Source organism: Scatophagus argus, chromosome 18 (assembly GCF_020382885.2).
Source record: "Scatophagus argus isolate fScaArg1 chromosome 18, fScaArg1.pri, whole genome shotgun sequence".
Taxonomy (NCBI): Eukaryota; Metazoa; Chordata; class Actinopteri; family Scatophagidae; genus Scatophagus; species Scatophagus argus.
The window spans coordinates 7,915,724-7,938,706 of record NC_058510.1 but is presented as its reverse complement, the minus strand read 5'-3'; the positions used below and the strand labels follow the sequence as shown (position 1 = coordinate 7,938,706).

General features: G+C 42.1%; 1 protein-coding gene across 6 annotated transcripts in view; it reads left to right on the top strand.

The window, feature by feature from the left end:
* The first annotated feature begins 3,648 nt into the window (after positions 1-3,648).
* Positions 3,649-22,983, top strand: part of dlgap1b (discs, large (Drosophila) homolog-associated protein 1b) — an 84,509-nt gene continuing 65,174 nt past the window's right edge. For all 6 annotated transcript variants that reach the window (XR_006841513.1, XR_006841514.1, XM_046372107.1 and 3 more), the window contains exon 1: positions 3,649-3,841. The gene's annotated coding sequence lies outside the window, so the exon portion shown is untranslated. The remainder of the gene's footprint in view (positions 3,842-22,983) is intronic.

Genomic DNA, 22,983 nt, shown 5'->3' with positions numbered 1-22,983 from the left:
ATCCCGAGGTAATATGACTAGTTCATCCACACACATACACTTAACTGTGAGTGTGTCCACATACAAGAACACAAACAGGTTCCTCAGTGAGGCCAGTACGTTGTTGTGATATCACCATATGCAAAGTCTGTATGCTTTTTTTCAGGCCTCATGGAAAAACTCATTGTGCATTCCACCCTCTGTGTCTGAATTATTCAACTTCAATGCCATTTCTATTCTTAGTACTTCTAATGTTTGGATGGCAGCAGAAGAAGTACACAGTCAACAATGTATATGTTTTACAGTCACTACTTACAGCTCTGCTCATAAGTTTGTGAATACTGCAGTCAAGGGGGTTCAGATGTGTGCACGAGCACATGTATTGAGTTGTGGTTGTCTCAGGCAGAAAGATGCAAAGCATTAATTGAGCAATTAGAAAATGCAACATGTTCCTTAAGACCAGCATGCTCACACCATCTGCTCTTTACATTAAAAATGTGCATACATAGCAACGCTGAAATTAGACACTGATGTTTACGCATCACTTTTCAGGCTGGAATTAATTTGCACCAAGACAAAGAGGCCTGAATTAAATCAAGTCGAAAAGCAATAGAGTCTTAAAGGGAACATCAAAGGTTTGCAGACGTCCCTCTGGGCAGCTTCATGAGCATCGATTGAAAGTGCGGGGTGGGAACGTGCTTACGGTCTCCCATCCAGTGAAACTGATTTCATCCAGCCACACCTCGTAGCTGAAATCTGCTCATCTCTCAAGTCTGAAATTGTTTTGAGAGAAGCAGCAGAAGAAAGGTGAGTGGCAGAGGAGGAAAAGATGGGAAGGTGAAGATGAAACGAGCTGGGACATCTGCTGCATTCAACCGCTATGATCTTTATGCTGTGACGGATGAAAACATGATTTCATTTTTATTTGAGGTGTTATGCAATTCAGATTCCTTTTATCGTTCATCCAACACCTAGTATGCAACATTTATCTCCACAAGCGAAAACATATCATTTTTGAACATACTAATTAGTCTCAGTCAAAAGGCTCTCGTGGATGTGGCACCACAGAATGATAAATAATTCACACTAATAGGGATTGTGCTTCAACTGCCAGCGTTATAAATTGATTAATTACAAAGCAAAAAGAGTTAAGGCCATGCTTGTAAACCACATTGCAAAATGTGTTAGTGCTGACACTGACTTGTATAAATACACATATAACAAGAAATACACTATTACGACTTCGGCTTGGAGTTCTTTGAAAGACAGATTAGCAGTTTGAGGCTCTGATGAACTGTCATAGTATGATTTAATGATAATTAAGACAACAAAGTAACCTAACAGTTACTTTGCACTCTCTGTGTCATCTTTCATGTGTTTGCAACTACCTCCTTTGGTATGAATTATTGATAAATAGCTGGCTGTTGCATGTTGAGCCACAGAAGGAGGTAAAACATGGACTAGATTTGACCACTGACAGGATCTTCAAGCCGTCTGCAAAGACAAGCGGTAAGAGACACACATTTAATCTGTAAAATGTGTTCAAACACTGCTGTCGTCGTGGATTTAAAAGGCGTAGCCTACATATGTCCTTTTATTTGAGTTCAATTTTTATTAATAAACATGAAATCTTGCTGAATTGCGTTCTTGACAAGCCTCAGGGATCACAGAGTTTTGTTTATTTTCTCTATGAGCATATCTGCATATTTCTCTGTCTCAGCCTCGAGACGGTTTTTTGCGGCTTGTGCTGTACTTACAAGATGCTGTGACGCAAACAAGATCACACGGGAACTTGTGCTCGCTGCACCAGCACAAGTTCCCGACGCCACACACAAAATACAATCATGAATTTGAATATGACTAACCTTAAAGACGCTGAACACTCAAACCCTCTGTGTTTAAGCCTGTGTGCATATTGTTATTATTCTTAAGGGCAGCTCTCAAAGATTTACTGCAATCAGCCTTGGGTGACACATCAATTTTTCCCCAAGAAAAATCATCACACTGGGATCATTTGGGATTAAACATTAAATTCAAAGGGAGAAAACTCGATAATTTAGTCAGAATTAGCGCAGTTTGCCACAAGTGGTCACCTGAGTGTTTTCACAAAGCTCCACTGAAAACACACTTAATCAGTCTTTGTGCATACAGTGCAAGTCGCCCCCACCCAACACCACCACCCCCTGGGTTGTATGTTGTGAATATTGATTTCACTGACACTTTCAGGGGATGCCTTTATCGACCGACCGCTGCCAATAAATTGTCGATTGCTGGTTGATGAAAAGGCTTCAGGCTACAGTAAATCCCCTGATAACGTTTCAATGAAGACATTTTTGTATGCGGTGTTGCATCCAAATCAGAGTCACGTACTCTGTTTCTGATTTGTTTAGAGCCTGATCATCGAATGACCAGACTAACACATACCAGTTGCCTATAGCAGTTTTAGTCTTTGCTGCAGCTTCTGTTGCCGGGGTTATGCCACTGAAGTATGCAATCCTTGTTATTAGATCCCGGCTGCCTGACAGGCAGGGCTGAAGCTTGGCCGGTTTTGCTGCTTCTTGCTCTCTCCCAGCAGAGTAGCCTCCAGTCATTCATCAGTATCAGTGCTAGACAGAGACAGAGATTGATGTGAGAAGTCTGTGTGATGTGCCTGTGTGCACTGTGCTGCACAACTGTCTCTGTCTTTCACTGTGTGTCTGAATGTGTGTGTGTGTGTGTGTCTGAATGTGTGTGTGTGTAGCTGAGTACAAAAACTGAAAGAACAATACTGCAAAACACAAATGTTCCAGAATATTACACCATCAGGGACTTTAGTGACATTGTATTCTAAGTGCATGGATATTGTGGACATTCCCTTTGGGAAGACTTTCCGTGGGATTTTGGAGAGTTTCTGTGGGGGGTGTTGCCCATTCATGGAGTGTTTGTGGGGTTGGAGTCCAACCGTTGGACACTGGTGTTGGAGGGGCCTGGCTCGCTCTCTCCATTCCAGTTCGTCCGGGGGTGTTTGATGAGGTTGAGGTTGGAGACCACACTCATTTGGATTTGGGCCAGACTCATCTGACCGTGTCTTTGTGGACTTGCTTTGTGTGCTGGGGTGCAGTCATGCTGGGGTGGAGGGGGCATTCCCCGGGCTGTTGTGGCAGGGTTGGAGGCATAGCATTGTCTAAAATGTATTGGTATGCTGAAGCGTTAAGATTTCCCTTCGCAGGAAATACTCAAATTGTATAAAAATGACTTCGTTATATACCTTGTAGAAGAGCAGAAAAATATTTTATTCTATTCAAAGTAATGTTGTATTTGTCCAGTTATGTGATTATATATTTCTCATGAGCCCTCTATGGTCTACAAATCAGAGAAAAATTCTTTACCATAGATGAGTATTAAAAAGGGGATAAATAAACGCGTTTTTGTTAACAAGGATGAGTAAACACTTGAAAAATAGATCAAACTGAGATCAGCCTTTAGACTTTCGCTCTAACCTCTACAAGAGTTACTTACTGATAAATTAGATGGGAGTCCGAACTTTACAGCCTGTTTTTCCTCTTTTAGTAATAACTGTCTTAGCTGTCTCTAAAACACCTGAGCAGCTGCACAATCCAGAGCGCAGGAAAGACTCCATGTCGGGCTTTTCCTCCCTCCGCTCGTGTGAAGCGCTGTTTCATACGCTCAGTGATGCCTCTGCAGCTCACAGACGGAGCGATACAGGAAGATACTACAGCGTGTGGGACCTTACCATCCAAGTGACGTCCTTTATGATCAGTCTCGATTTGTTCTCTCTTCGAGGCAAAGACGAAATTTCAGAAATTTCAGAGGATTTACTCCCGAGGCGACTCCCGGACGGCCAGTCTGCTGTGTTGACAAGGTAAGGGGGAGAATGCGCAAATTGTTTTCCCCGTTTCATTCATTCTGCAGTGAGAATTTCATCTGAGTGCTCGCACTTGTCATCACTTATAACAGACGCATCTCTCTTATCATGTTTCGTCAGCCACTTTTTTTTTTCTTGAATATGCAGTCATGAACGTCATGTTGACAGTTTGTGCAGGACGGACTGCGTTCATCGCACATTTTCACAACTTTCTAATAAACCCCAGACATTTAAAGGAATTAGGTGATTCGTTTTGGCAGCGTTTTTAGATTCTACTCCCATCACCACTACCTCTGTGGCACGTTGACAGCTGTCACAACCTCACAACGTAAGTGATAATGAGGCACGGGTAAAATATCCAGTCACCTCCTCCGTGCGCCTTGACGGAACAACCGCGTCTGCGACTGCATCTTTGCCATTTTAAACATGAGCTTAATGCAGGATTTTGCTCCGTTGGCAAAATGATTCACGAGATGATTGCAAACTGTTGCCACTTGTGGGACCAGGACACAGCAAAGACCATCAGAGCATGTGCCATCATACCACTTTTTGGCTTTAAGATGTTAATCTGACCACATCTTAATTCCAGTATTGGCTCCGAAGCCCTTGCAGGCTGCAGCCACTCCACATTGGTGGGTACTGAGGCACCATACTCCTATAGACATGTCAATCCGCTCTGTGGGTTCATTCAGGCTCTTTGGTTCACCCATTCTCCTTGGAAATTGGCTCGGTGTAGCATGTGGTCCGCACAGACAGCTCTACTCCAGGCTGAATGTGTGATCCCAGTCATTAAAACACCGCCACAAGTAGTAGCCTGCGAATCTGCACAAATGAGCAACACAACATCTGTAAATTACTCTCTAGACTTACTCCAGCTGCGATGTGAATGGATCACTTGTATGATGTAGGCCAGTTGGTGTACCAGAATAAAGCTGTGTTAATAGCTTCTGGTGTAGTTGAAAATTATATGCTTTTAGAATGGACTCTGTAATTATTGGTGTGTGTGAGTGTGTCAAGGGGCACTGAGCCATTTGGGAAAAACAAAGCAATTGTCATTCTGACTGCAGCTGAGGTAGAGCAACATTCAAGGACGGTACGAGGGGATCAAGGCTATGAGGTCAAACAAGTGCAAAGAAGCCGTTAGTAACACACCAAAAATGAATTCAGCACTTAAACAATACAGGGATGGGAATATTGACTAAATCGACCGATCCTACAGATTTAAGTTAATGTGCTACAGCAAGAGAGGCATATTTAATGATTCCCACCCCCCACCCCTCCGGTTTCCTCTTTATCTTCTATTTCTTGCCTACTCTAAGTGGAAGACACTGCAAGGCAGGCATTTTTTTTTTTACCTTTTCTTGCAAGCGCGTTCTGTTATCTCAAAGAAGCAGCAAACAGTCCCACAATCTGTTGATCTTCCTTCAGTGCCTGTGTCACCACATTAAACCATAATTTCCTTGTTGAACACAAGGCTCCAGCATCTGCCCATTAGAGACCCCTCTGCATCTCACTGGTGTGACTGACTGCAGTGGCTTCATACAACTGTGGAGACGGAGTGCTACAGTGATCATCGGCTGCCTTTCCTCTTTGCCTTGTCAGATAATGAGGGACTCTGTGTTGAACTCTCAACCTGGTGCCAGTGCTTCATTATTATTATTTTTTTCTTTTTTGTCTTGATACTTTTATGAGCTGTAGTAACTTCCTCTGGTGCCATTTTCACATATCTCAGCCCACTCAAGGATGATGAGAATGCAGGAATCAACCAACTTGATGTTCTCTTGTGGCTTCCTCTTTTTTTTAAAATTCATTAGTCAATTAGCAGAAGGCTTTTCCCAGCCCTTCCTGCATTATGCCGTTGTTGAAGTAGACAGAGTCACTTGGTGAGATCTGGGGCCTCATTTATGAAAAGCATTCTTGGATTCGTACTTGATCTTAGTCATAAAGGTTATTCTTGATGTTGTGCTTATTCACGCGATTCATAAAAAAATGTTAAGCATGAAAAACAGGTTCTAAGAATTCAATTTGTAACTTCAGTAACAGCGATTTATAAATCTAAAATCAACTTAAACTGACGGCAGCTGCTTTGTGATTTCCTCCCAACATAATGCCAGCACAAACAAGGGTTTAGTCTCGTTCAATTTGAAAAGATAAAGTAATGCAGTGCGTCCAAAAATAATGATGGTATGTCTGCATCTTTAACTGATCATTTCTATCACATTGTTCATTTGGACCCTGACGGATAAGCGGTATAGAAAATGCATGGACGGATGGATGTTCATTTGGACGCTTATGTGTCTCAACACATAAGCAAACAGTTCCACCTCAGAATAAGGTTTTATAAATATAAATGCTTATACATGGCTTTCTGCTTAAGTCATGCTTAAGATCAACACTGAAAGTCTGTTTTATAAATGAGGCCCCTACTCTGCTAGAGAATACCTGTAAACACAGTCTCAGACGCTTGCTTTCCACAAGCTGCCTGTGGAATATTAAGGACGCTTTCGAGGGGCGATAAGGGCTGTTAAATATTTTAAAATCTCTGTATATTTTTCACACTTCTTCCTTACCCACCAAGTCTCGCTCTGCCATGTAATTATGCAGATAATGCTGTTCAGATGTAAATGTGTCATCGCAGACAGCCCAAATGGCCTTGTTTGTACGTTTGCTGTTCTGTTTTGAGCTCGTCTTTGAAGATAGGGAACCCTGAAATTAAAATGAACTTATAAAAGGACCATCAGATTTGAGCAGCCCGAAGGCAAGGACTACTAGTGCTGCAAATATTGCTTTCTAACACCCCATCATCCCTTAAAAATAAGGGATGATGACGGCAAAGAGGATTCTGCAACGCGCTGTGATGACATGGCTGTTACTCATGACTTGTCCACCTCTGATTTTATTAGGAAGGGCCAGAAGTCACAGTCGTGTTGCAGTGATGGTTGTGGATGACAGCGATGATGAGTCAGCTGTAGCAGTATTCTCTGATGTGCTGTAGTTCCAGCATTGCTGAATTGTAGTTACACTGCACTTTTCCACAGAGCAAAGCCCCGTCCGGTTCCACCACGTCTGGTTGCTGTTCCGTGGTTCACATATGAGAACAGGAGATCTCCTGTCTCTCTCTATCTCGCACCAGTAAGGCTTACCAGCTTAGCTCGAGGGGACTCTTCAAGCACTCCTGCATTCGCCCTGTAATCTCAGCCTGTGCACCTTCCGGCGCACTTTGGTGCTCAGATTGACCGTACGGGTGCCGGAAGCAGGCCAATTAAATTTCTCAGGTGGATATTTTTGCTTCAGAAAACGAGGAGAACAAGCTGTGTGCTACCTCGGGGAAAACCAGTGAAGCCTTGTGTGTTTTTGTAGTACAAACTGTGATGTTTAGAGAGAGATGAAGTTCTTCATAAAGCCAGTATTCACCAAGTCCTCATGAGGAGTGTGTGTATGTGTGTGTGTGTGTGTGTGTGTGTGTGCCACTGCCTATGAAACAGACTTCACTGTGCCCAGGCAGATTGTTACTCACTCTGAATGAACATAGACTCAGCGCTAGAATAAATTTGCTAATCCTGCTCCTCTGAGATTATCTGCCTTTTAAGGAGTTTTAGGCTGAGAAAAAAAAAAAAAAATCACTTTCTGCTCCGCAGGATTTATTGTTAAGACTTAAGACTGTTTTTTAGCATTTTTCCTTACACTAAACTAAAAGCATAACCTTTTCATTTAGTTGTCCTGTTTGCTGAATTAACAAATAAAATTGATTTGGAGGTGACGGCGGATGTACGTGGGACTTCCTGATGCTGTCACTTTGCTGTATACACAGTATGCTGCTCAGGGATTTATTTGTGTCTGCAGCAGCTTTTGAATGTCTGATGAAAATCGTTGTTTACTACTACACCTTCCCTTCATGCCTACAGGACTTGCAACAGTCTATGCCTCAGGCTCTCTCTCTCTCTCTCTCTCTCTCTCCTTCTTTCTGTTGATGGTGCGTATTTCTCTACGCACATTATAAACACACAGTGTCTCACAGTATGTCCTATCACGTCGTTATTTCTCCACAGTTCCACCAAGCCTTTTGTCCTGTCCATCTTTCGTGAGTGAGGACATGCTAACAGCCACAGCGGTTTCACCCTTTTTTTCGTCTTCCTGGTCCGTGTGTGATGCCGTTTATGCCACGGCACGCTCTGCTGATAAGCTTTGGTGTGATAGCCTGCTTTTTTTTTGGTTTGTTTGCCTTTCTCCAGAGACTGGGAGACTCATTTGTAAATATAAAGACATATTGTAGACCTGCATTTGCCAGGGGACAATGTCAATTCTGGTGGGAGAGCAAGGGAAAGGGGAAGAGAGGCATGTTTGTGTGCCTTCAAGCTATTAGGGCATACTCCGACTGTGAAAGGCCACTGCCATTGTTGGGTAACATAATCCACCAGGGAGGCCTTCAGCCAGACACTGGGGAGGACTGCCTGTACTCTCTCTCTCTCTCTCAGTACAGATGCATATCCCTTTCAGCGCAGGAATCGGTTGCTGAATGCTAAGCAATTTCCCCGTGACATTCTAAGCACAAACTCCCTGCTAGCCGTTAGGCTTGGTCAAACACTATTGATAGCGGTATATTCTGATATTCTCCAGATGACGAGGGGCTGAATGGAGTCACATAGACAGTTACCTCCTGTGGAAAGAAGTAATTCCAGAGATAACTCTCTATGGATGGTTTTAATGAATTATGGTGGTGTGTATGGTCACCTGCACAACTGATACCGACAATAATGTGTCTGTGAGCAGCAGATTTGTGGTTTAATAGCTGAATCATACTGGCTCACACTGGATTATACACACACTCAGGCTTCAGTATCGGATTTCTTGCAATTTAATAAGTATGGACATTATTTCCCATCATGGAGAGAGAGATACAGCAGTGGGCTACATGCACATAGGCTACATATGATGCATGCAAATAAATGAGGGAAGATCTACCTGCTTAAGGTAAGGCGTCAGTTATCGGTTTCTCCATTTCACATTTAATGCAATACGTAGCTTAGTTTGTAAAGCCCAGTGTAATCACCAAGAAAACTTAATGCACACAGCAATGCAACTGCAATCCATATGCAGTGGATTTCTAATCATATCAAATATCATCAAAAGTCAAATTGCAGTCATGCAACTGAAATGGATTTCCATTAAAGGTTCTCAAGTTCAGTTTTCTCACAATTTTAATTCTTTGTGTTTGAACCCAGGTGCCTCAGCTCTGCATGTGAGTGTGAAGGGGACGTATTTCTTGTTCAGATGACTTTTTTATGGAGCATTCTGCCTGCACATGTGACAGGCACGTATCCATTATAAAGCAATCATGCCTCTGAAATGGTAAGATGCTGATGTTTGCAGAGACATCGTGTGTATTTCTGAAAAAGGTTTTCTCCTTTAATCCGAGCATCATTTATAGACCAATCTAAGACCGGGTTAGTGAGAGACGGAGCTGTTTGCTAATTTCTTTGTGCCACAGTGTGTTAATGTGTGTGCACAGTAAAGCCAGAGCCTCTCATTTGCATGCAGAGTAGACAGAAACTTTAGGAAAGTCTAGATGGATTGTGGACTAGACTGACAGTGATGAGACAGCCCCATTTCAGAAGATTTTGACATGATCTTACAGAGGCACTAAAGATTGTAGCATCCATTGAACAATGTAAGGTCATGCTTTTTGCCAAATACACTCTTTTGCAACCATTGAAACCCTTTTGAATCTTTTGTTTTTTATTTTTGACGAAACAATAGGCATTTCTTTTTTATTCACACAGTGCCAGAGGAAAACATTTTATGACAGCTTGCTGTTGAACAGGTAGACACTCATGACTTTTATAGGGTGAGGGTTGTCTAGATTGGATAATAGCTATCACTATCATCCCAACATTTAAAAAAAAATGTTTTTGTGTTGAGGCATCCACAGAAATTATTCCACTGAGCATAATATTTTTTGTGGCAATCATCAAACCTTTGACGTCTACATGGGGTGATAGTCGAATGGGCCACAATCAGTGTCATGTCAGCCTATGTAACCTCCACACAGCGCAGGTGTCATATCCTGTAATCACAAATTAATCTGACATTTTCTCTGTTCTCTGGCACCTCACACATTTTGCCCCAATGCAAGAGGACCTCCTCAGCTGCATTTCTGTCTTTGAGCCATTTAGCCATTTTTGAAACTGATAGTTTTGAGTAAGAGAAAGAGACATCTAAAGTGCTGTAGATGTGTTTTTGTCACTGGGGTGTCGTTGGTTTGAATTCGTTATTTGGGAAAAAGTAGGGGGGGTAAGGTGTCATCAGGGCTTTTCACACTTCATATTCATAGCCCAGGTTTATCCATAGCCCTGGCTGAAGATCTGATCCAGGGATAACTTCAGCCACTTTTCACACACCCATCGTTAACCCGAACTCCACACTGCACTTCTACTAGCCCTGATTAAATGGTGTGTTAGAACATACACCCAACAAGTGACTACTCTTAGTTTAGTTTAGCCTTTAACCCTGCAGACTCTAGGCTAACCCTGCTCAGGGGCAGGGCCAGTAAATCCAAGGCTAAAGTTGCCAGTGTGAATGCTCCATCAGCCTGGGCCTACAAAGGATCTGAGAATGCTTTTAGGCTTGGGATAAGTGTGGTTTGATTGAGAGACACAAACTGAATATGTGGAGTTAAGTGCATTAAAGATGAAGAGAGCATCTAATGAAAGGTGCTGTAGAGTTGCATTGTGGAATCCAGTGAGCTTTATCGGCAGTAGGACCTACAAGTGAGAATATCTCAGCCTCTGATGTGTTGGTTTTTACAATTCTTTATTTCTTTTAAATCTGTCTGTCATGTGTCCCCCAACTTATTGATGCAAAATAAAATAAAAATAGTCAGTTGCTGAAGTTACCCTTTAACCTGGTCCACTGGAGCTGCTGAGGTATAAGGAACTGAGAGAATGTAGAAAATCATGCAAAATTACTGCTTTTTTTCTCCAAGATGAAGCTTTATGCTCCTTTATTTAAGGTGGTGGAAGAATAAAAATCCCTCTTTCATTTTAATTAAATTTCCAAATTGTTGCTGGCACTGAGGTTTGGTCCATCTTATTCCATTACTTCTGGCAATATTATTATAGTGGTTACAGCATTGACCTTGGTGCCAAATTTATTATGTTTGCTTTGACTGCACTACATTAAAACGCTTCACGTTTCACCAATTAAAAGCTTTTAATGTGAAGCAGGCTGCACAAAATGTTGTGTTTTAGTAGCAACTTAATACAGCTGGTGTATGGTGCTCGGAAAGTAAACAGTGATATCAATCAGAAAAAATAACAAACACTAATGCTGGATTACATGCTGTGTCTTTCCCTCTGAATCCCTCTTGCGTAGTCACCCAGATTGAATTCCACGTTGGAATGGCACACTCTGCCACTGACAATGAAAAATACTTGATAGAGTGATATTAACAAAATGGAAATACACTGAATGGCTTTTCAGAAAAAGGCAGGCCATAAATTGCATCCAAAATCACATTTACTCCAGTTTGCATCAAGATTCTCCTCATATCGGATTTTTCCCCAGCACTATGATGCAGAGTGTCAGTTTGGTGAGGATTGACTTAGTGATGGTGGAGGGAGGGGGGGTCATCTCCTGACCTGCCAGCATCCCTCCATGCCACAGCTTTATGCAGTGCCCTGTAGCAGCTGGCCTGGCTGCCTCTCAGTGGCTGTGACAGGAGAAGGAGGATGATGATGATGATGATGATGATGATGATGAATCAGGGGCATGACGAAGATCTCCCCAGAACTGACTCCTCTCTGAGTTGCCGGGCACTGTCACGCAGCGAGAAAGCGTGTGATCACAGTTACATTCAGCCATTTTAAGCTTACAGGCAAGTGTGGTTCCGCAAAACTGGCACATATTAGCAGTCATTAGTTCAAGCCGTTAATCAACTAGTCATCACGTGTTTGGGATATTAATTAAATTATTTAAATACGTATTTTTGGTGGTTTGAGTTCCACGGCCGAGGAAGAATGTTGTATGTAACAACAAGGTGCAGCTTCTGAATGGACTCTTGAGGGTTTGCTGTTTTGTTTCAGTTTTTTCTCAGCTAACTGACTAATGAAAACTTGGTCCGCTAAGACTTTGGTTGTCATTTGCTGAGGAGCAGCTTTAGATTCCCTGTTCATTCGCATCTCTTAAATGAAGCCTCCGTCTTCAGCTAAAATACACAGTTGTTGGCATTAGTGTGTCACATGCCTGTCAGTCTCCATGGGAGGTCCACGCTGTCAAGTGACCTGACATCAAGGAAAGCCTTAGTGAGCACTGCTCCTGTTTATTTAAAGCAGGGAGATTTATTTAAGAGCTGGTTACACAAGATAAGCTGCAAAAGGCACAGCTCTAAATGGAATGGAAGAGTCTATTTGTAAATGTCCACAAGAGCGAGACTTTAAGTGCCTGGCTGAGAGATGAATAGAGGTGATAATCAAGAGAGGGTAATTTCAACAATGGGTATTTTAAAGGGTAGATATTTTGCGATGACAGCCTTTAATTGATCTCATCACTTTTGAATGGAGTCTGGTATGTGGTTTTTATTGAGCTCATCTAAACGCTCACAGCACTCTGTCAGTTCAGAGGAAGCAGGATGGCCCGTGTGGCTCGAATGTCAGAGCAAAAATTCTGATGAATCGGCAGCTAAATTTCTCCCTGCTCAAGCCTTACATGCTCAGTATGTAGGCTTTCTTTGATCCCATCTTTGACAGTAAGAGCCCATAAGGGATGGTCTGAGGCAGAGCTGACTGAGCAGGGAGGTTTGACACAGTTGTTTTGGATCCAAAATGGCGCCAGCGCCGACTGAAAGCCCCCTCGTGTTTTTTGACTTTAATTGAGAGCGAGTCCCTCAAGCGTGCTGCCAATCTTCCCAGTAGAAGAGCCCCTACAGGGAACTTTTCCTGCAAAGAAATGTTAAACTACTCATCGCCCTTCTGTGCCAGCGTACAGTGCTCACAGCTCTTCTGTCTCCTCCTGTTGTGACAGGAGCATCAGCCATTATTCCTTTAAAAACGCAAAGCATGCGATTGACATTTCAGCGGTGCGATATGTGAGGTGTAGTGCCCTAAAATGCATATATACTACATGCACTACAACATGCAGTAATACTGATATGCTTTCATGGTCCATAGGATTAGTTTGCATTAGAAAAGCTATCCAATTCCCATGACAGCACAAATAATCTTTTGTTAAACTAAAAACATTAGTCACTTTAGACCTTCAAATTTAAATAACTGATAAAGGAAATAAGTCTTGGAGATGGTGGCGGTAGGGGGTCCAGATGTAATTTTTACATATGCTGGAGCTTTATATAGGACCCTTGTATTGTGGAATGCCCATGTGAGGAAAGGCAGAACCCTAAAACTCTGCCAGATTTCATTTCACGCTCTGCAGAGCACAGCCTCTGAGACGGTGACATTTACATGGCCCTCTATACCACCGCCAGTTGCTGCAGGCCCAAGGCACCGGCTAAATCAGGCACAAGGGCCAATGAATGAGGAGGCAGTGTGAGCAGGAGAATGAGAGACGGCTAATGAAATACTGTACAGAAGAAGCCCACAGAGTGCGTTTCCATCACAGCCGTCTTTAGTATAAAGACCATCATGTGGAGGAGAAAACATTACGTGAAATGTATGACTTTGTAGTGATAATTTATCACCTTTGTCCCGGTGTCATCGCTAACATGCTACATGATATGCAGCTTCTGGACGGACCTTGAGCAGCACTTATACGCAGCCATGAAATCCCACAAACGCAGACGTTGTGCTAGCAAATAGTACTGTATGTGCAGCAGTAGTGTTGACTGTTGGTGTGGGGGAGGGGACCATTGTTGAGTCTGTAAGACCAGCTTTTCCAGGGATTATCTGCTCCAAAGAGCAACTGGTTATCCCCTAACCTAAAGGTCATTGGGCTAGTTTGTATGTTAGTTAACCCCCAACCCCACCCGCCTGATGTCAACATACTCATCCTATCCCTCACTAATCTGATTGGGTCTCCACCTCTAGTAGCTTACCACTTCACCGAGCATGAGTAGCTCAGTCCTTACCGAGCTCCATGTTGGCTCTTTTCTCCTTGATGCAGCTTCCCTTGAGAGGTCTCCCAGTAGGCTGAAATAAACATGCAGAAGAGCTGCATATGCTGAAATGTTTCTGGCAGAATTCAAAGGAAACCCTTTGGCAACGGGAGAATGTTTCTTCCTCTGGAACCATTACAGACTGCTTTCACAGGTCTTCCAGTAAGCTCCTGAAAGACAATGCACATTTGCCTTATATAATAACCGCACACAACTTGGGCATCATCTCTTCACGCTGTATCATCTGAGAGTACTCTGCTGCAGAGCCAATTTGGCGCAAATTCCCTGCTCCTTTCAGTCTTCCAATTCTGGCTTTCGCTTTGGTTTTTATTCCCTGGCAAGTCACTTTACTATGATTTTTTTTTTTTTATTTCCCCAGGTGGTGTGATACTATAGAGCCATGTGTGTAAACACATCAGTCAGAGTGCACTAGGAGCCGGTTCAACTCACAAAGCTGTGGAGTTGACAGCATTTTACTGAGGTTCCAACATATTTCTCTAAAATGTAGAGCCATAACTGTAATTGCAGTATGATCAGATGTAGAAAGGGAAGAGGCAGATGGACAAAATGATGGCAGTAGCTCGAGAGCAGGCGGAGGTAGGTCAACATTGCTACCACGCAGTCTCAATTGGTCTGTTCGTCATGGTGCGGTGAATCAACACGGCTGTCAGGCAGATGAGTCCGCGTTGCCAGTCTATTCCAAAGTGGTAAATCTAGCCATGGCACTTACTAACTGCCATAATGAGGTGGTAACAAAGTTATGGAATCGTTAGTAAGCATGTGTCCCGGCAGGACGGCAAGGCAAAGAAGGCTTGGGAGGTTACAGCATGACAGATGGTGACTGTGTGTGTGTGTGTGTGTGTGTGTCAGTGTGTGAATGAGTGAATGGCTGTTGCTGGTGCTCAGGGTTGTTTTTGCACACAAACAAGTGAAAGAAGGACCAAATATGGTATTTGTGTGCTGATGATAGCAGGACCTTTTTTGGTTTCATTGCGGTTTTAATTAATGATGAGGGGTGGTTTTGACAGCAACGTGATTTCAGTTTTGTAACAGTTCGGAGGATTATTAATGAGTAGCCCTTTTGCTGTATTTCTGCAATATTGTTAGTGTTTTTTATATCATCAGAGTTCTGGTTATACTTAATATCCTGTGTGAAAAGTGGTTTTATCCATGTCACATATCCTTTCATTATCCTCCACAATCTGCTCTTTTGTATCATCTTAATTTATTCAGTATATATGAATTGAAGTCTTCCTAATCTGTCACATTTCATAAAATTTATCTGAAAACAATAATTCAAATGGACCCAAACCAAATGTTCATGTTTACATTAATTCCCTGATTGTGTCTTGGTTTATAGAGTCAATCATTTGTCAGATTAAGTCTGTACGGATTACAGAAGCCAGCTAACAAACTGACTGTTATCTGCATTGTTTTCATGGTCTAAAAAAAAAAAGAAAAACATGTCAGTGAAATGTAGTGTGTGGTACGTTTTTAAGTTCGGTCATAAATCGCCATGTTTCCTGCTGGCTGCAGGGACAGAAAAAGGGGAGAGGAGGGAGGTGCTGAAACTGTGGTACGAAGCCAAAACACAACTGATGCCAAGGTGGCAAGCATGGAAGAGGTGGGAGGGAGAGGGAAGATGGGAGGGAAAAAAGAAAACCTTCTCAATCTAATAACCTGCATGAATGGACAGTGACAGACAGAGCCCCAGTTATGGCCAATCATCTAGATTGCCCCCTCAGTTTAATATTTTTTTTTCTTACAACAAGCAGAGCCACAGTTATTAGGGCTTACTCTTGTAGTTTCACAAGGGGCCATTTTCTTCCATTTATTTTTGTGCAGTATTGAAAATAACTTTCATACAAACCTGAAAAAATGGCTCAAACTGCCACAACAGTCCACAGTAAATAAGCCACTGTAATTTTGGCACACGTGCATGATGCACATTAGGTCACTGTGAGTCATTTGACACCCACAAGAAGAGGCCACAGTTGATCACATTTTTTTTTGCATTTGTTTTCAATCAGTGATAAAACAAAGACCAAAGATGATTGTGGATAAAGCAGATAGAACCAATTATAATTTGGAATTACACTGTTGTTCTTTATAAGAATCCATCTGGAACTTTGTGTCTGCTGATTGGCCTTGGCAAAGCTCAGCATCTTGTTTTTTTATTTCCAGAGACTGACTAAGAGTGAAACCTGCACTTTTGTTAGAGTAGCTTTAAAAAAAAATCCTCTTGTGACTCTTTACAAGCTAAAATTGTCCTGGCAACTGATTGACAGTGAATATTGCCCTGCTCCCCATTTTCCACCTGCAGAGGAGCCGGGAGGGGAATGAATCAGCAGACCCCCTCCATCGATGTCGCCTTCATTCTGTCTCTTCTCTTCTCTCGACCTCCACACCCACTCTTTTGTGACAGAGGAATTTAGAGTCTAGATTTATTAGTACTTTAATGAGTGGGGAGGAATAAGGTCACAAGCGCCGGGATCTTTGCACATGTGCAATAGAGAGAGTTCTTTAGTAATTGAGCACAATATGGACGGACAGCTGGAGGTCAAGCATCAGTCTGGCCCCATGGACTGAGTGATGGGGCTGCTGTGGAATTAGCTGGCTTCTCGTCCTGTTATTGGTTGCCACTTTTTCAGGTCACCACTTGCGGTTGCATTCGCGCTGAGCCTTTTCAGGGACATGCCATTTTTAGTATAGATAATCTACATAATAAAAGTGGTTTTGGATTGAATTCAGGACAACAGATTTGCAGGGGGATCAAAAAATTGTTTTTGGCTGAAACTAAGTGACGTGTGAGTATGTGTGTGTGTGCGTGTTTGTGTGCACGCACATTTATGTGAATGTGACAGAGACAGAAAGAGAGAGAGAGAGAGGTAGATGAATGAAGCTACAAGCTAGTGCAGGATGACTTCAGCACCATGGACAGAGTCTCATGCTTCACATTCTTTTATCTGTACTGCTACACTCCATCTGTTCCCACACACACACGCACACACACATTCAAAGGAAACAAAACGTTTATAGATTGATGAACATAGCAGTGCAGCGAAGACCTGAGGAGCAAGTTTCCACGATTAGCTCAGCAAACACAAGTTGGCAGCCTGCAAAAGGAAATGAGCTTAGTTTACTATAGCATTATCTGTAAGCTGGCTTTGACACCCTGTAGATTTACAGAAAGGTATGTGAAGAAAACATCCACATAAAATGTGGATTATAAATGACTTGCATTATTTGTGCAAAAATAGAAATGACAAAAATGGTTGCAATATCTTGGGGAAAAAAATTACGTAACTGAACGCTTCCTTCCAACCGGCATCCAGTTGACATCAGCCTCATCGCATGCATGTTTGCAGGCAGGTAATGTGCAGGCTTTGCATCCGTAACAATCAGTTCACTGTGTGTGGGGATGAGTTTATTGTACGACTGAAACTGAAAGTTTTTGTATCAAGCAACAAAGAAGCTGTAGCATGACGTGTTTGAGTTAATGTTCTTTACTTGGCATAGTAATGCATGCTGCACGGTGAGTATTGCACATGTGCACCTGCCCATGTCAGTGCTGAGACAATATATCAGTGCAACCCTACAGACTGCATGTTTGTCTCATTTAAACCTCTGATCTATCTTCCAAAAGGATGCATGCCTGTACGCCAGTATGATGTCCAACGTCAGCTCCTTTGTAGGTACTGTCCAACATACCGTAGCTAAAATGTAAATGATCAAACCACTTGACAACGCTTAGAGGATCTGTGGACATCAAGTTGTTGCATCTCCACTGTAATTGAATATTCATTTCCGCCTCATTTACTTCCCTGTCTACATTCAGACAGGCATTTCATTGAACTTTATAGTGTGGATAAAATGGTTCTGGCCCAGTGTGTTGTGCTTTGAAAAGTTCGAGTTTCTTTCTCTGAATTTCTCGTCTTGTTTTCGCATTTGCCACATCAAGAAGAAGAGTGAGTGGAAAATCCAAGCAGGCACTTATTTTACTCACTAATTTGAGATCAGAAAGCGAATCAATTAATGGCATTGTCCCTTTTAGGAGTGAGATGTATCTAATGCATTATGGACAGCAAGCAAGCCTTTTGTGGCGTAATTAGCAAGTTGTCGAGAAGAGGATGTGTTTGTTTTTTGTTTTTTTTTTCCTCCCAAAATGCGTTCCACACTGCCAGGCAGGCAGACAGTGAAAGCCAGCATGTCGAAAGCATGAAATACTGGCATCTGTGAGGACACCCAAATCTCCTTGGTGGTTTTGGAAGAGAAAGCGAGGGGGAGTGCACAGGCAGAAGAAAATGGCTTAGTCAGGGTCATCACTAGCCAATAGCTTTGGATAGCTGTGACAAGCCAGGGCATTTTCTCAGGCTCAAATAAGCTAAGTGAGAAAAGATCTTCTCAACGCCATGTTGCCAACAAACACTTTTCTCACGATCTTCTTTGGCCGCAATTATCATTAGGAGTTATTACAATCAGCAGCCTTTTTCCACCGTGAGAGCATTTCGAAATTGACCCTCAAACTGTGGTTCCATTCTCCTTAATTAATTCTCTTAATTCTCCAACTTGTTTTAGTCTTTACTTACACTACTACTTTAATTTGCTTGCCTTACTTTTACCTTCACTTGTGGTCACTAACCAGAGTGAAGTGCACATGCACACATCACCTTGTTCCACACCTGCTCTTTATGTTTCTCTGTCACTGCGTCTGCTCTGTTCACTGCCGTTTTACGCAGGATATTTTAATAGGTTGAGGTTGCACCTCATTTGCATTCCATTTGGTCGTCTGTTGCTATGATTTCCAGGAAAGTCAGAGAGTGAGGAAGGACTCTTGCGGATATGACTAAATCTAATGTAAACAGAATTGTAAAATATTATCTCATTCTGAATAAGTCATGTCACATAGATTTTCATTGGCAATGGTGGTTGTTCAACAAGGAAGACAACAACTCCCATGATTCCATGCATCTCATATCTTTTGTACATGCTGTGGTCTTAAAAGGCAATATAGCCTACAGGGGCAGGTAAGAGTGGAGTGAAATGTCCATGCGGGACATGGAAGTTTGTTAACATTATGCCTCTGACAGCTCAGCTGTCAGTCAGGCAATGAAGGCAAAGGTTTGGGGGCTTGTATGGCTGCAACCCACTAAAATGAAATAATAACTCGTCATTGAATGTTCCATTGTATGTGAATAACCACAGCAGGGGGTAGGAGTACTTCAGCATGGTTTAAGTCATATAAAGTCACGAAACCTCTGTTTGCTGCTGCACCGTGGGATTATTGTTTGCATGTCAAAGTGCCTGGATGCTCTCTTGTAGAAGACTCTTTTCACCAGAGATGCATGTAAGCATATACAGTTCAGCTGTTGAAGTTCAGTGGCCCGCAGAACAACAGATGTACTTTCTATGTTGACAGACACGCAAGCTGTGTCTCTAAAGCCAATGTGCATTTATTTGGTGCGATGAAACCCAGTCGGACCCTCTCTTTTCAATCATGCTGACGATTTGTTATGTTCAAGACTTTTTTTGGTTTGTTTGTTGTGCAATGATGTCTTTAGAATATTAGGATTTTTTGAGAGTATACACACAAAGTATGCACAAATACAGACTGTGCTGTCAAAATATGCATACGCAGGCACAAAAAGACATACACTTGATGATGTCATTTGTATAATCTGATGGAATCTGGGGCAGCGTTGACGAGGAGGCAGCCAGCCGGATGAGCAGCCGCTGTCATAAAGATTTGGTGTGTAGGAGGTGAGGTATAGGGAAAAAAGGAGTGTGTGTGTGTGTGTGTGTGTGTGTGTGTGTGTGTGTGTGGTGGAGAGGCATGTCACGTAGCAGACGCAATCCTCTTGCTCGTTTGCTTTATACGAAGGTTGCGACAAACAAAATGTACCGAGGCGTGAGTCATTATACCTTTTATTGTCGCAATTTATGCAGTCACTTAAATTAATTAAAACAAAATGGTTCTGCTCCATGTGCACCATTAAACCATTAGTCATTTATGTTTGGCTGATCAGAACAGGTAAAGTGATGACAATGTGTCATAGAAAAGCAAAGGGAACATCAATCTCATTCCAGATGATATTTTGCAGCACTGCTCACGTGCAGCTGGGCTCGGTAAAGGCTGCAATTAAGTTGTGGGGTTTACACCAAGCTGTGATAAATGGCAGATTTCCTTCAGGCCTAAATTCAGTCATTCAGTAATTTTGACTCAACTCGCTCTTTAAATGTTGGCATTGCTGATGGAGCCTCTCGTGTTTCCAAATCCCATGCATCATCACTACACAATTTGATGAAAAACATGTTGCATTTGGTCGCGAGCCACACAATAAATTGTTGGGGAAAATCCTGTAAAAATTAAACCCGGAATTTAGACATCTAATAAAGCATCCTCTCGTTGCCAAACGTTAATTACAACTTGAGTTTTATTCTCATGATATACAAAAGTTGTTGAATATTTGCTCAGCAAATGAGAACATGTCTTAAAATGATTAATTAACAATTAGGACACTAACTGCGTAATCACTGTACTCATCAGAAAAATACACCATATCTAATGTTTTTTTAAACAACCTGTGAAAACTCTGCCTTCAGCAATACAGCTGGAGTAATAGGATAGTTCAAAATCAATGTGTGTCTATCGATTTATACACAGGCCCAATACAAACTAGACCACACCGTAGTGATGCATCAACATCCTTTGATTGCCCCAAAGCAAACGTCAATAAAAATGATTAACTGACCGTTGTGCACGAGTATAGGAGAGGGTATATGTGTTACAGTTTAGGCCACAAAGGCTTCGTTGTTTCCACATCTGTTTACCTCTCAGAGTAACATTAATTCTGTTCTGTGACGTCTGCAACCTCTGAGGGGATTCAGAAAACAGCAAGTGGTGATGTTGTTTCAGTGACCCATTATTATTCGTGCCCGATTTTCTCACAAAGGTAAATCAGTTGCAAGACTTTTATTTTTGCTTGATGATAACTGATGATCTCTGTGTTTTATCATGAGGAAAAGGAGTCTTCCATCTTACACTGCATCTTACCCAGCACTTCATTTATTTATTTGTTTTTGCGTGTGTGTGTGTGTGTTTGTGTCCTTCATGGCTCAGTGAACAAGTATTTGTCTAATCTTTTGTCGGTTTTGAAAGAGAATTGCTGAAGGTCATGTTTCATTTTGTGTTGCACGTTTAGTCTGCATTTATGTGCAGGCTGAATCTGTTACGTAAGTGTTTGCGTGGCTCTGTGTTTCTTTACGTGTATTAAGCTGGTGTTCGTAGTAATCCTGTACACATATGCTCGCCTGGCTGTAGGTTTATGTGTATTTATGGACCTTGATGTATATGAGTGGGAGTCCTGGCATGTTTTGTGGCTGATTTAGATTGACGTGCCATCACGCGAGGCAGTCGTAGTGGGTGGAGTGACTCCTGGCTGTCAGTTTGGTGCTGCTGGCTGCAGGCCTTCCGGCACCAGATTTTCCTCAGGTGATGATGCTTACCATAGGTCCTGGCAAACAATATAACCACTGTGCTTGCTGCCAAATACAACCTACACTCAATTCATGTTGACCTTCTTAACCCTCTCTGCTTCTCTGGCACGGCTGGGCTGGGCATGTACAGACAGGACAGTACAGCGAGAACTTTCCTAGTGTCCTCTTGTTTTGTCCAACTGGAAGTGTAAAATCCCAAAATATTACATTTACTATCATTTCAAGACAAATGAAAGCTACAGAATTGCATCAGTGGTATCTGAAATACATTTGATTACAAGTTTAACATCAATTTATATGTTGTGAAGTGTGGGATTAGCATCTAGTAGTGAGGATGCTTCACTCACACTAGATATAAATGACTCATTCTAAGGCACAAAGTCTAAAGATGCAAAGATTCTTATTTTCAGGTGATTATACACTATTGAAAATATAATTATGAGTATTCCATGTCTGCCAATAGATCCCCATAAACCCTACACACTTGACCTTTAGTCAAACTGTGCAGAGACTGTCATATTAACCATCCTCCATGGACGCTATTACAGACATACTGACATGTATGAGATTGTTCACACGCAGTCAGTTTGTGTGCATGCAAAAGGTTGTGTACTATCCCATCTAAGCCTTATTTTGCTCAGCATGTGTAATCCCCTTAAATTCCCCACTGATAGCCTGACTACCTTCGCTTGAGATTAACTGAGGTAGAGATCACTGAGTGTTCCACTCACCACCACGTAGGATGACACAGAGGAGACTTGTGATAACGAAACTAGTTTCATGAAAGATGCTGCCATGGACAGGTAGCACAATATCTGAACTGAAAATGTAATAAATATGGAGAGTGTTGTAATGTTTACATCCTATATGCATTGGTGCTATTTTCAACCGTATAGGTTTTGCATTGCAAGCTCACATATAGCACACTTATAATATAATACACCCAACTTAAGGATCTTCATTTCACAGAATGTCATATAGGCCTCTTAAACCAGAATCAATCTCTTGAAGAGGCCTAAGCGCCATTGTTTCTGATGAGCTGTGCTTTTTTTTATGCCTTTTAGGTGTTATTGATGTCGGGTTGTCCACATGTACACGTGTTCGTCCATCCCTTTCTTGTCAACACGATATTTCAATAATGCCTTGAGGAAATCTCTTCAAATTTGGCGCAAATGTTCTCTTGAACCAAAGGATGAACTGATTAGATTTTGGTGGTCAAGGTTACTGTGTGTGTGAAGATGTGTGTGTGAAGCATCCACATTTTTGAATCTGTAGCTTGTTTGCAGCGACATGCATATTTAAAGCATTGTGGGCGATCTTCAGGTGACTGTCGTACCATGTACCATAGATATAGACATAGACATGGAGGTAAACTGCAACTTGGCGTGTGCATGTATTCATACAATGACAAAACAGCAATTCTGTTTTTTCGATGGTTCACCGCTGTGATAAATGTACAACCCACAGACTGTTAATGGAAGAGAGCATATAGTGTGTAAACACAGATACAGTGACTTTATATGGGCCTTATGGGATT